Source organism: Rhinolophus sinicus, linkage group LG16 (assembly GCF_036562045.2).
Source record: "Rhinolophus sinicus isolate RSC01 linkage group LG16, ASM3656204v1, whole genome shotgun sequence".
Lineage (NCBI taxonomy): Eukaryota > Metazoa > Chordata > Mammalia > Chiroptera > Rhinolophidae > Rhinolophus > Rhinolophus sinicus.
The window spans coordinates 7,507,407-7,522,781 of NC_133765.1; the positions used below are offsets into that span (position 1 = coordinate 7,507,407).

A 15,375-nucleotide genomic window follows, 5' to 3' on the forward strand; every position below is an offset into this window, starting at 1 on the left:
GTCTGCCTGATAACATCCACGTACTTTATCTTAGCATAGCAGGCCGTTCAGAATCAAGCATCAACTTATGTTTCCACTGATACGGCCAGTGATTCCACCTCAGCGTATCCCCATGTCATCCCGAACACATCATGTCCTTCCTGGTCATCAAGCCCTTTGGATCTATATTGTTCCTTATGTCCTTCCTAGAAAACGCTCAGTCATCCTTTAAGGTCCAAATCAAATGCCACTTGGTTGCAGCTTTGCCTACCCCAACTCTTCTCTGCACTCCTGCATAACTGTAATTGATCCCTGTTTCTCATCCCTGTCCCCAGAGGACATTACACAGGCCTGATGGTGAGTCATGAGGAAGGTTGGTAAGCCAGAACATACTTGGTCTTTCCTCTCTCCATTGTCTAAATCAATCTCCCAAGGAGGTGAGGGGTTCATTTTAATTGGCAAACTTGGGGATAGGACCCCACACTTCATTCAGTCTTCTGTTTTGGAGCCCGGCTTCCCTTAGAAAGCTATGCTCTGTTGTGCTTCTCCTCAGGCAGGGGCAGTGTCTCACGGGCACGTATATACCACACAACACAGCAGCAGTTGCCTGTGGGCACCTGTCTCATTTTGGGATTCAGAGTTAGGAGCTAATTGTTGTTGCATATGTAAGTCTAACTCTCCAGTATCATTTTCAAAACTAGTGAATGTGATATTTACTTCACGTAGGACTATTCATTTGTCTTGTCAGCCAGTTGGCTTGTAAGGTTAGAGTGTCATTTATTAGGCTTCCCAAACTCCAGTTCCTGGCACTTATCCCACTGTGTTATGGTTATTTGCTTGGCATCCCTCCCCAATAGACCACGAGCTGTTTGACAGGCCGAGCCACAACTTACTTATATCTATATCCATAGTAAAACCTCAACAAGCATTTATAGGATGCAATTATAATGGTTGGATGTTCAAGAGAACCACCTTCCCAACCTGCTACATGTTTGTAGCAACCTTGGAATTGGATCATGAATACACACTATCTCAGTTCTGCTGACACTGGTTTTAACTCATTACTTCTTCGCAAATTAAGTGGCCCCTCCATCCAGCTCTTTTAGGTTTCTTCATGTTAGTTTCTTTCCTTGAATAAGCACTTTTCTCAGCCACCACACTGTGTGAACCCCAGGTTACATCATCCAACCAACTAATAATGTCTTCTGTCTTGTTGGAGATCCCAGGAAAGCTGACCATCAACCTTGTTCCCTGTTCCAAGGCTAGAGTGCAATCCTCACACCAAAATCAGATTGGCTGGAAATTTCACTGCTCATCTGTCCTCTACCTTAACCATTAATCAATCACTCCTAATTGTGTTGGATTTCCTCCTTCACAAAAAGGGAGTATCATGCAGAAATCTCCCCTTAGTCTTTGTTCCTTTCTTTTTTTAAACTAAAGTTTATTGGGGTGACAATTGTTAGTAAAGTTACATAGATTTCAGGTGTACACTTCTGTATTACATCATCTATAAATCCCATGGTGTGTTCACCACCCAGAGTCAGTTCTCCTTCCATCACCATATGTTTGATCCCCTTTACCCTCATCTACCACGCCCCTCTCCCGTCTTCTTAAAGTTTTCTTCCATTTCTTTCCCACATTCCACACACCTGGAAACACTCATTAATAACCATACATTGCACTTTGTTTCCTTATCCTCATGCCCTTGATGCTGATTGGATCGCTTAGACTCTTCTCCCCAACTATCTGTACCTATTGGAATTGGTCCAGGCCTGTTTGCAGTAGCACCCTGCCCATAAGGTCTTTCAGGTGATCTCCAGAAGGCTGTGACTGTTCCTTCCTGGGGATCCCATAACTTCCTCTAAAGCATTCAAAATAAACTCACTGACGTTACAGTTGTCTCATTTTTCTTCTATGCTATGACTTAACTGAATATAAGATATGAGCAAGAGCCTTATTTATTTAAAAAAAATGTTTTCATGTCCTGAATAGGATGTCTTCCATAAAGTAAGTACCAATTAATCATTTTTAGATTTAAATTCACATTGAGTTTCAGATAGAGAGGCGGTGTGTGTGTGTGTGTGTGAGTGTGTGTGTGTGTGTGTGTGTGCACAATTTCATGCACACTTACCTGCACTCTCACAGGTACTTGGTAGGACAGAAACAATGGAGAATCAATGTGGTGAGGGGTGAGGAGTGACCACTGGCTCTACAATCTAAGACTTTAAGACATCACATTGCAATGTTTGGCTATATCATTTAAAAGCTAGATTGAATCTTCCAGGACAGAAAGATAATTGATAAGTTAACGATTGAAAAGTTGATTTGCTGACTGAAGGATCCAAATTTCTAAACTCTCTTAGTTCTAAAGTCAGTTACACTAGATGCATTTTATTCACAGAGTTTTAGCTGGACGGTTCACTCCTTGAACCACCACTTCCCCACCCCATACATTTTCCTGGCCCTTGCTCCTGTCCATCCTTGGCACCCATGCAGCCTTGCTTGCTTCCTGGAGGACAGGCTGCCTGCAGAATGACTGTACTGGCCTTGTAGGCAGTGCTTCAACTGCGCAGGTAAGTAATTTATTGATCTGTAAAGCACTTCGAGATGCTCTCCAAGGGATTATGTCACACCAACGCCATGCAATAAAATAAAAAATGATGGACTTTGTGAACACAGGGTGATTTAAGGTTTGTAGCTGGAAGTGTGCTTAAAGTACATTTTAAGTGGAAATCAGGTCAGGTAATGAATTACTCTTGCTTTGGAAGGGCTTACTGGGAGTTCATTTTCCTGGCTTCTTACATGATAGCTAATCTGCTAATCATACACTAGAGAACAATGGACAGTCCCCAAGTAGAATAGAAGGTGGTTTGGGCCAGAGCTGTCAGCACAGTAAGTATATTAAATGATACAATCACACCTCAAGCTTAGAAGAATCATCTAGAATTGTCTCCCTCCAGTTGTACTTGGAAGGTATCCAACTCATGAAGTCAAGTTGGTGAAATGTTTGCTGTACTTTCAATCCTGTCTAAGAGTGTAACTTGAAGGTGGAAAATTATCCCTGGATAAGTTTGAAAGGCAGACCATTCCTGGTATAGAGCTGAGGTGGTTTGACTAGAGGTGCAATCCCAACTCTCAGAACTAAAGCGGCATTGTGCCTAAGATGCTGCGGGAGTAGTGTTATTTTCTGGTTGGCAACTTCTAGCACAATGTCAGTATTTAAACTTAAATCGAATTGATAAGGACGCACTATGGTCTTACCTCATCTATGTTCATACGGAAGTTTTGAACAACTAAGACTGGGTTACTTACACTGTTAGACTTTTCCATGGATCCGTTCTGCATCTTACCTCTTTTCATCATGCAGGCTGTTAGAAACATACTGGGATTGCTTTGGTTGTTTTTGTTCACCCACTCATTCATTCGTTCACTCACTCATCCACTCATTTGTTAATTTATCAACGTTCATTGATTATTTTCATATACCAGCTTTGTGTTTGGCACTAAGGACATAACAATAAAAAGGACAAAGTCCCTCTCCCCAAGGGGTTCACAATCTAGAGATGTAACAACAGGTACAGAAGCATATCCTTTTAACGTATTGTGACATACGAGAAGGATAAATAAAGTGTTAAAGTACTGCAAAGGGGAGACATCTAAGTCAGCCTGGAAAAGGGTGCCATGGAAGTCTTCTTGGGTATGTGACACTAAACTAAGCCCTAGAAGATAAGAAAAGTTAACTCTGGGGAGAAGAAGAAAGACATACTAGGCAAAGAAGACATCACACACACACACACACACACACACACACACACACACAGGCATAATCGTTAATGGAAGAATAGTTGCTAATAGAGGCTAGACCAAAAGTCATTCAACAAACATTTCATTAAATGTTCATTACACTTCCTATGTACACAGCTGTGTGTTAGCTATATCAATGGCATGTAGAAATATACATTTTTTCTTGGCCTTCCACGAACTTGCCATCTCTTTGTGGAAACAGTGCATATAAGTATCCCAGAAAGTTGAATAACAAAACAAAATCTGTCACAAGATTGCATGTGATTAAATGTTAAATGCAGGGTACCACAACTAAGTTCTATGAGTTAGTAAGAGGGAGAATCATAGTGACTAGGAGTCTCAGAGTGGCTTAACCTCAGATAGAGTCTTTTTTTGGATACTGACAAATGAGAAACAGTCATATAGGCAGAAAATGTGAAGCTGCTTCAAGTGGGGCAGTATTACATGGGCATCGATAGAAGGGAAGGCAGAAATCCATGATGTGTATGAAGACACAAAGCCTAGACCACAGGAGGCAATACAGAGTAGTTGTTGAGGTCCTGGCTCTACTACCGTGTTTCCCCAAAAATAAGACCGGGTCTTATATCAATTCTTGCTCCGAAAGATGCATTAGGGCTTATGTTTAGGGGATGTCATCCTGAAAAATCATGCTGGGCTTATTTTCCGGCTAGATCTTATTTTCGGGGAAACACGGTATGTTCAACTAGGTAAGCCTGGCAAATTTACTTCACCTCTCTGTGCCTTACTTCTTCATGTATGCAATGGAACTGACAATTACATATACCTCCGAGGGTTCTTTTGAAAATCTGAGGAGTAAGTTTATAAAACGCGCTTAGAGAAGTTCCTAGAAATACGAATTGTTCAATAAGTGAGTTTTATATTGTGTGTGTCTGGCAAATACATGGATGTAGTTTCAACACAGTTGGGCAGTCAATAAATTTTAACAGACTCAAGGAAGAATGTGATACAGATCAATGAGGTAAATGAGAGACAGATTATGGAGCAGCCTGAATGGGTAGTTCCTGGATTTTAACTCGATCCTACAGATAATAGCAAACATTTGAACATTTTTTAAAACACGAAATCCCATATATTTTTAAATGTAATTTAAGCAAAATAATCTGGTAATAATGTGTCAGAGTGAGTAGAACAGACAGAAACTGGAGTCAGAGATAATCAGCCTATATGAATGATATATAAAAGCGGCGTTAAACTGTTGGTTCCATAAGAATGGAAAGAAAAGGATGGATTTAAGAGCAATGCCAAGGAAAATGTGCTAGAATTGGATGATTGTCTGGATGTGGGAACTGGGAATATGGAGTCAAATATGAACAACATTTTGTTCAAAAGCAGCTGGGTGGCTGCACCAGCAGATCTCTGAAGTTATAAGGAGAACTACTCTTGGGGAGAGCATTAGTTTGATTACTTGGATTTTGTCTTACACATACTGATGGCGAGATGATACAGGGCATGAGGACAGACAGAGCGATTCTGTTAGCAGTTGGAGCTGTATCATCAAAAGTCTGGGATAAGGTCTGCTAAGAGTCCGTGGTGACTTAGAAAAACGCCATCAGCTTGTTTCCACAGACAGGCATGTGCTGTCTCTGTTGATGTGTGAGGTCTGAATCTAGAAAACACACACACGGAGACGAAGACCAAGAAGTGGTTAGGTTATGTTTGGGGAGAAAGGCAGCAGCCAGACTCTGGATACAGGTCCACATTTAATACAATATGTTAAGGTTGAATCTGGCTCTTATTGAATTTTAATTCAAATGTGTAAATAATTAAATAACATAATTATTAAAACAGTATTCTAGAGAACTTCACCACTCCTGGTTTAGCTTTCACTGCCCAGGTGTTAAGTTTTAATAATTATGTCATTAATAAATAGTGATTTGCTGTTTTTAGCACACAGTAGATATCCTATTAAATCCAAATTAAGATGCTTTATTAAGCACTGCACGGTCCTATGGGGCTGAGAATGCACATAAGCTGCTTGGACCCGGCTACTCTGCACGGCACATGCAGATCTATGCATCCCAGACGGCTTCCTTTGCTGCCAGCGGCACTTCTCCTGCCTCCTCTCTGTAGTGAGGATCTGAGACGTCCATGGCACTCGGTACAGTTTATGCAGCAAGGGCTGCAACATCACTATCGCCTTGGGACCTTAGTCTTTACAGAATTACAAGGACCAATCTGAAGCATCCTCAACTTTCCTGATTTCCAGAACTCACACAGGGACACTTGGGGCTGTCAATAGTCTGGTGCATGAGTATTTAATTTGGATCAGAAAACTCTTAAAGACACAACTAAGCTGATGTTGATTTGTGGCCTGATCCATCTTTTCATACTGGCCATTGTGGACCAAGGCACAGTCTAGTGCACAGTTGAGTTATGCAAGTTTGAAGTTGAGTTACTCAACAGGCTGCAGCAAATTATGCTTGATCTAGGACCTCATTTTTCTCCTCCAGACTGAACAGAGATGAGTCTGTCACGAAGCGTGAAGATAAACTCTTTCTTTGGCTCCAAAGACCCTTTAAGAACCAGAGTCTGCCTCCCCCTCCACATCCGTCCCGTGTCACTCTCTTTTTCTCACTCCACTGACCTCCGTTTCTCTGGAAACACCTCAAACCATTCTTTGAGTTCGGTCCTTTCTGCTTGCCTTTCTCCCTGCTCTCCTTCTGGCTGGTTCTGTCTTATTCTGTCAATCTTAGCTCCTCTAGGAAGCCTTCCTTCATCACTTTTTCTAAAATAGAAGTCCCCCTATGAGACCATCGCATAACTGTCTGCTCTCTCAAATAAAATATAAGTGCCATTGGTTGTCTTGTTCACTGATGTGTTCGGCACATACCATAATGTCTGGCACAGTTTGTGTACAACAAATATTTTTTGAATGACTGAGAGAGTTTGCATGGGAATGCAAATAAATTGACATGAATGAATTTGCTCAAGATCCTTAAATAGCCCCCAAAGTCTCTCAGTTACCTATAATAATGTTGATAGTTACTATTTCTTAAATATCTGCTGTATAACAGGTGTTTTGCATATATTGCCTTTGCTTTATTTAACCCCTGCATTAATCCCATGAGTAGATATTATTTCTAAAGTAACTAACTGTCCTGGTTTACTGGAACTAAGGGGTTTCCCAAAACATGCGACTTTCAGTGCTGAAACCAGAAAAGTTTCAGGCATATGGGGAAGTGTTGGTCACCCTAATTATTTCCCTTCCTACATTTTATAAAGAGGATACTTATAATCAGAGAGGTCAAGAAACTTCTTGAAGGACATTCAGTTGAACATTGCAGAGTATTTTTTTTAATGAGGGATTATAAAATGAGGGTTAGAAAAATAAATGCACACAGAATCATGGATGCATACATAAAAAGATAAACAGAAACCAAACACACACACACACAGACACACACATTTGTCCATGACAAATTAGTTTAGACAAATTATGAATCTCTGTTGTGCATTCGACATTTGATAAGGCACTTGACTCCGTTGATTGACTTAATCTCACAAGAAACCTATAAGGCAGTAATATTATTAATCCTATTTACAGATGAAAAAAACTAAGGCTTAGTGAAATTTTAGTGATTTGCTCAAGGTCACCCAGATGGTAAGTGTCAAAGTGGGACCTGAATATAGATTATGTGTGATCCTAACTGTCCTCTCTTCACACAGAGAGTTGAGTCCATAGAACCCAGATTCCCTGCACAGTGTCCTTTGGGTCTTGCTGACTCATCCACCCACGTGCAGACCTGTTACTCCTCCAGCATCCTCTCTGAAATCTCCATGTGAATAGCTGTACTCCCATAGTACAGCTAAGAAAGGGAGCCCTCGCTCTTCATTTCATATGGTGTTCTTTTCCGTCAGAAAAGTGGTGGGAGGTTTCATCAGTATATTTTTTGGACCTCCCACATTTGCATAAATATCTCTTTCTCCTCCCACTCCATCACCAGCACTTCCTAACCATCGTCCTCCCTCCCGTTCCTCTTCCTCTCAGTGTACGTTGCAGCAGAGAGCTGGAGCCTTCCAGGAGGGCTTCTATCTGAGGCAGCGCTGTAGCTGCCAGGTGTTCCAAGCTGTCTCTGTTCCAGAGAAATAATCAATTAAACCCACTGCTGAGTCCACTGAGCAAGGTATTTACTTGGTTTATTTTGACTGTGAAGACTAATCACTCAGTTCTTCCTTCTGTTCTTCATTGTTTTCCTTCCTTCTTTCCTTCCTTCCATCTTTCCTTCTTCTTTCTTTACAACAGAAGCATTTGTATGGCCAAATGCATATTCCAGTCCTGTGGGATCTGTGGCATCACTTTTGATAAGAACCCTAAGCTTTGCATCCGCAGGCCAGGTATTAAACCCAGACCCAACAACTACTAGCTGTATAAACTCATGTAAATCATTGCACTTTGATCACTTTAATTATATTATTAGCTATCTTGCCTCTTAAAATGGATGCTCCATGAATCAGACAAAACTGAGAAATCATATTTTAAACATGACGTACTACTCATATGTGATTTATTAGTGTTACTAAAATGAATACATCTCTAGAAGCCAATATAAGGAGAAATATAGACACTAGGTGCTAGGGGCGGTGGTGCTCTGGTTTAGAGGATGAGCTGGCCATGCCGCCCACCCACCCCACAGCAGACGCTAGCCACTACTTCAAATGTGCTAGTGGCTCTTAGATAAACAGCACCTGTATGGGAGGGAACAGGATGCAGCCCAGGATGGGGGTGCACAATAGGACCCTACTTCCTTGCCAGCAATGTGCTGCTGTCTCTGCTTCTCAGAAGGGACAGGTCAGAGTAGAGACACTCAGAATCCCAACTTAGAGTCTGAACATGCAGAGGGTTCCTTGATGAGACAGCTTTAAACAGATAGGTATTCTTTTTCTCGAAACCCTTTTGTCATTTCTTACATCTCATTCTTTCTCTCTCTCCATATTAAAACCATTCATGTTTGCTGGAAAATCATGAAGCCCAGGGAGAAAAGCTAGTGATTTATTCAGGATTAGTCATAAATCACTGGTTCTGAAGTTTGGAATGTATTCCTTTCAGGATGAGCTGAAATGTGGAAGGGAGTTTTCATGAGCTCTGTTCCCTGACCCAGTTTAGTCATTCCTGATGAAGACATACAATAAAGTAAACACCGTGCACTCCTCACTCCATATTTCCCTGCTTCTGGGCTTATTAGTGTCAATTGAATTTCACAGCAACCAACCTGTAGCCATAAGTGCTCCATCATATTGGGCACATCCAAGAAATTGCTAAGACGTATCTCTTCATCATTTAACGTGGGAACATAGAAGAATTATTGCTAATCATGAAATGGGTCTGACAGCCGGACAGTCTGACAGTCTGGGTTGTTTTCCACCTTCTAGTACAACGGCACATGCTTTGGGTAGAATGCACATGACTGACTTCATGCCCCACCCCCCCAAACAGGACCAGCTTTTTAGGGACCAATTCATGAAGGGAGAGGACTGGGAAGGGATGTACCTCTCAATACCTTCTATGCCAAGCACTTTGGTGGGGGCTTAACATTTGATGCTTCCTCTTAAATCTTCCAAGTAACTCATAGGCATTATCCGCACTGTTCAGTAAAGACACTGATATTCAGAGAGGTTAAGAAACTAACCCAAGGTCATCATACAGGAGTTCAGACAATGGCAGATTCTCCAATAAGATGGCCCTAAAAATTTCACCTAAACTTTACACAAGTTAGAGGTCCTCAAAAATTAAAATACTACCACAAAGGATGTCAATTAATATCCTGAGTCACTTATTTAATTTCATGGGTGGGAGAGAGAGAGAGAGAGAGAGAGAGAGAGAGAGAGAGAGAGAGAGAGAGAGATCCAGGACAAAATTGTTACTATTATTCCTTGAGAAAAAAACCTAATATTTGTTGAGCACTTAGTAAGTACTAAGTACTTTCTATATATTTTCCAATTTAATCCAGAACAGTGAGGATTTAAATAGTTAATAATGTGTTCCAAGCCACTAAACTAGAAAATGGCAGATTTCAGACCCAACCTTTTCCTTCAGGATTTTGGGGATCAAATGAAATATGTAGGCATAGCTGAAAACACTTACAATTCAACTGCTAATCACTCTACAAATGAATGCTATTGTGATTGAGATAATGCAGAGTTCAATCAATTAGTAGTAACAGCATAATTATCTGTTGTAGAAACAACCTGGAATTGCTGGACCAGGATTTCTTTAGAGCACAACTATTAACGTTTTTTGATGTCACAGTTTCTTCACATCCGTCTCACAGGTAAGGGCTGTAAGGAAGATTTGATCCCTCCTGTTTCTGATTTCTCCTCACCAGGAATTATCTGTTCTTGTTGTTCCCAGCATCCAGAGATTTGCCCTACCCTTTGAGGCTTGGCCACAAGGCCTCTTTAAGCAGTTTCCTTTGCTACCTTGGCATCTGGCATTTTACTATGTTTCTCTCTTCCCAAAGCAAGACTGTAGCTGATGTCCGTGAAACTCGTGACCAGTTAAGAAAAGTTACAGAACTGTATATGTGACTTTTATTACATCCCATACCCCATAGTTGTCCCTCTCCTCCAGAACGATTTTGTGCACAAGTTCCAAAAGATCTTCAGAAAAAAGAGACAGAGGCCCCCATCTGGTTCAGGATACAATGCCAGCCCTGGCCTTATCTGGAGGAATCCTTTAGACACATTCCAGTTTTAGGGCCTGCAGTTTCTGTGGTGCCACTTTATTTTGAACAGGGGACATTTTTCTCCGAATTCAGGAACAGATTAGCTACCTCTGCCCCCTTTAGATGTTCTAGCTTCTGCTCAGAAACCCACCCGATGGAGGTAGGAATGGATTTTCTACAAGTCAGTGCCTTCACTGACCCCAGGAGGAAGTCCGTGGTTCTCCATGTTGCGATAGTACAAGTAAACAAGTATGTGTATATATATGTCACCACGATCTCTTGGACTCCTGGCAATGATCCTCTGTGTGCATACTCTTGCCCTTAAGACCTGCTTCGGTGGGTAGGTACCCATCATTCTCCTCTCCCAGGTTGCCCCATCCAGGTCAGACAGAGGCAGCTGGGTAGAGACGGAGCGTCTGCCTCCTGGTGCTCCTGTGTTCAGCTCTGGAGAAGCCTGCATCTCTGGGCTGTCAATCTTCTGGCTGCCAACAGTGCCAAGCTCACTTACATTTTCAGCTGCCTCAATGGCATCATCAGCACTTTAATTCCTAATTGCCTAAAAGCACTGGTAGTTATGCACTCAAACACAAGCTATAAAACTGTAGGCAGCGGGGAATTGTGCTGACTGCAGTGGGAAGGTGGTAAAGTTCCCCACCCCACCCTTGACTGCAGTATGGTACAAATTCTTCCCCAGACATTTTTCTTCTTCCCCACAAGTACCTACAAGGCTGAGTGCAGAGGAAGGCAGACAGCCCTGAGGGGAATTTCTGCCTCTCTCCGTCAGAGTACCTATGTTGCTTATGCTGAAAACTTGAAAATTTGAGTTGTACCCACAGTCCCTGTACCATCATCTTGGGGAACAACTTAGGCAAGTGGAAGAGCACCTCATTATCTGGCCTGGAATCCTGAAGCCCAGGAAGTGGCCCCGCTGCTGCCCAAAGTAACTTGTCAGTTGGTTTTAAACAGATCTTTTTGTTCTAAAGCCTTATTGCCACTAAATCTCTCATAAAGGTTAAGGTCTACAACAGATCAAGGTGAAGCCTCTTTGCCTCCAGCCTGAGGGTTGGAGAGGGAGGCTGCTCTGTTTTAAGCTACAAGTTCTCAGCCAGAGCGTGCTCTGTTAATCCCCTGTGAAATGTCACAGTGCTGGAGCAAGTGAGACAATGCAGTTGGGGAAAGCAAAAGTTTCAACATGACTTCTTGTTAATACAGAGCTTGTCAAACACATCACCTAGAAATACCGAATGTCTTTATTAGATTCTTTTATCTCCCCCCGAGATTGGAGGGACGCAACCAGTTGCTTCTCGGTGGAGCTGTCATCATCCAGAAACTAATTAAAGGCTACACAGGAAGCTGGGTCTCACACTCAAGAGAACAAAATGCATTAGCGACCAAAGTTTAAAAAAAAAAAAAAATTACAAGTGAACTTTATATCAAAAAAGGGCAAGTTGGGAATTTGACAATAACTCTCTTTCTCCCTCATCAGCTCACAGCAGGTGAAAGTGGGCCCATCAGGATGTCCATGAATCTTGACAGAAGGCCATCTGCTCCCAGCATCGCTCGGGAAGCGGGTATCTCCTTTCCTGGTACAGAGGAGTGGAGAGTACCTGACTGCGTACTATGGGAAATGCAATCGCATGGTCCTCATGCCAGCCTCTGCCCCTACCCACAGGAGCCGCATGAGATGCGTGTTGCTGAACAACAGTCATTTATCTGTGCACATCAGAGAGCCTGGCCACCCTGTCTAAAACACGTTCAATCACACAGAGGCACATAGACACAGATACTGTGCTTCTGCTTGACAAAAACTCAGAACCAAAGTTCTTTAACATCTTCTACCGTGGAATAAACCTCCTCCATATGAATTAGGTGAATAACTCTATTCCACTATACTTTGCAATCACCCAAACTCTCCACACGTAACTTTTTTTTTTTCTTTTCCTGGATTCCTCCCCTCCTGGCGATATTTCATGCAGTTTTATGCAGTTTTATGTTGCGTTGTTCACAGAATAAAATTAAAACATCCACACTTGGTCATTCAAGGCCCTCTATCATTTAGAATTAATGCTATAGCCATGTGGACTCTGATTGTTCCAGCATGCCATTCTCTGTCCCTTTCCTGACCCCATGCCCTTGTTTATGATGCTTCTTCTGCCTCTTACTAGACTCTTGCTTCCCAGTGCCACGTGCATGAAACCTTGCTCATCATTTAGGTCTCAGAGAAATAACGTGTACACCTGTCCCACACTAGGCCATTTATGACCACTGCCCCTCTGGCACCTGCACAGTTGCAATTATCTCTCCCTCCCTTGTACTCCATTGATATCTTAGCATAGGTTTCACATATTATTTAGGGCTGCAGCTTTCTCTACTAGTTTGTAAGGGCTTTGAGGTCTGCTCTCTTGTTCTCACCTTTGTGTCTCAATAGTACCTAGCACTGTGCCCTCCATGGAACAGACTCTTAATACATATTGGCTGAATGATCGATTGTGAATGAATGAATTAATTAAAATGCAAAAGTTCACTGGCTCCCATCACCCAGGGAATAAAGTTTATAGTCCTTGGTTTGAGACATCAGACCACCTCGCCTCTCCCATTTCCCTTTTTACTTTTTCTCCCATTATTCTTAACCAAACATTATAATCTATCTCCATCTGTATGAATTAATATGCACTGAAGGCCACCTGGAAATCTCCAGAATATTGCTGCAGCCAAGAGCTCAGGCTCTAGAGCCAACCAGACTCGGACACCAATCCTGGATCTACTCTCTATTAGCCAAGTATTTTTGCAACAGTTAGCTAGCCTCTCAGTGTCCTCATCTGCAAAGTGCATATAATAATAATAATAATAATAATAATAATAATAATAACGACCAGGGTAGTTATGACGAGTGATTGAGATAATTCATATAGCACATGTTAAGTGGTTAAAAACAGAAACACACACGCAAACGTGTGCTCACCACTCTGACTGGATAGTCCCCAGTCTCTGTGTAAACAAATCCAAGGTGTGACATCTTACTAAGTCTAATGGCCAAATCTCTGTCATTGTTATGATGAATCTTTCAGCAGCATGTGACCCAGATTTATACTTCCTTCTTTGACTTGGTGATATCACTCTTCTTGTTTTCCTCCTGCATTACAGGCCATTCCTTCTCAATCTCAAACTCTAAATGTTCACATGTCTATTGCTAGATCACTGGCGTCTTGTCTTACTAAAATGCTATCCCACATTGTCCATAGCTTTCACCACTGACAGATGCTCATGGTTCCCAAACCCAGGCCTCCAGCCCTCACCTCTCCTCTTCACTCTCACGTATCAAGTTCTGGAGTCTACAATTTTTAGCTGTGTGACATGGACCTCATTTTCTCCCTCTGTGAAAAAATAGGATCTAATAATTACCTTCATATAGGGCTGTCTTGGGGATTCAAATAGTCCATACACATAAAAAGCTTAGAACAATATTGAGCATATAGTGTGTGCTCAATAAAGGATAGCAATTTGTCCTAAAGCTTTGTAATCTTTATTTAATTGTTCAACAGAGAAATTCACTTACTATGTTGCAAACAGAGTTCTGAATTCCTTACCTCCCCATCCTAATTCACCCACCCTAGTTAGTGACACCATCTACCTAATTACTCAGGACAAAGGCATAGGAATCATCCATGATTTTTATCTTCCCCTTATTTCCACATCCAGCTGTTAGGTCCTGTTGGCTTTCTCTCAGCAATAACTCTTACACTGACTTGGTATCATTCTCTTCCCTCTTACTACCCATGTGCAACATCTCTTTTCTCATTGTCCTGTTTCTACTATTTGCATAGACATTCTGTTCTCTGTATCATAGCTGGAGTAACTAAAATCAACAACATAAAAGAAACTCTATCATCCTCTGTCTAAAAGCCTCCATTGGCACCTAACTGCACTTAGAATGAAATTGTGTCTCTAAGAGTTGGCAGAGCTGGCCCCTGAAGAACTCTGACTTTATCGTGGATGGCTTCACCCCCAATTCACTCAATTCTAGTTCCCTGACCTGCATTCTATACCTTGAAGGTACCCAGCTGGTTGCTCCCTCAGACCTTGGCAGTTTCCATTCCCTCTCCTGAAATGCTCTTTCCCAGATACTCATATGGTTAGTTGTTTATCATTTAGTTTTCATTTTAACAGTCACATATTTCACATCCTTCCTGACCATGGATCTAAATTAGCTCCCTGCCCCACCCCATTGCTCTGTTTTAGTTTTGTATGGCACATATCCACTCCCTCAAATTCTCATTTACTTGTTTATCATCTGTTTGTTCTCATTAGATTGCCAACTGTAGGAGAACAGAACCATATCCATATCTCCTCACTCTATCCCTGTCACCTACAACAGTGCCCAGCACACAGTAAGGACTCAAAAAGTACCTGTTGGATACACAGACTCCCCTGGTCAGAATTAATTTTTCCTTTCTTTGTCCTTTTATAGCCCTTTGTTCCAACTACTCTCATACAGCATATCATATTCTGCCTTAGAACTGTTGGTATAGGTATTAGCGCCCTCGCTACAATATAAGACTCGTATTAGTTCTTTTTGTGCTTCGTCTTTCCCCCCCAGCATGGAGCAGTGTTCCTTGGAAATAGCAGGGCACAACAAATGATTGTTCATTTGTATGTTTGAACTGAATCATCCACATTATCTTTCCTGTGGCTCCATGTTATTAAAAGACACATTTCTGGTAAAAGTCTTCATGGTCTAACTATTGACACTGGGATGATTAACTGTTACTGCCAACCCGCCCCTGCCCCCACCTCCACAAAACAATATAGGTGTTCTGTGTACTCACGTGTGCATGCACACACACACACACACACACACACACACACACACACACCCCTAGGGTGAATCAGAGGGCAGGGCAGTCTTATT

General features: G+C 41.9%; 1 protein-coding gene across 8 annotated transcripts in view; it reads right to left on the minus strand.

The window, feature by feature from the left end:
* The window catches only part of NTM (neurotrimin), a 1,000,590-nt gene that overhangs the window by 133,990 nt on the left and 851,225 nt on the right, over positions 1 to 15,375 (minus strand). The gene's annotated exons all lie outside the window — the stretch shown is intronic.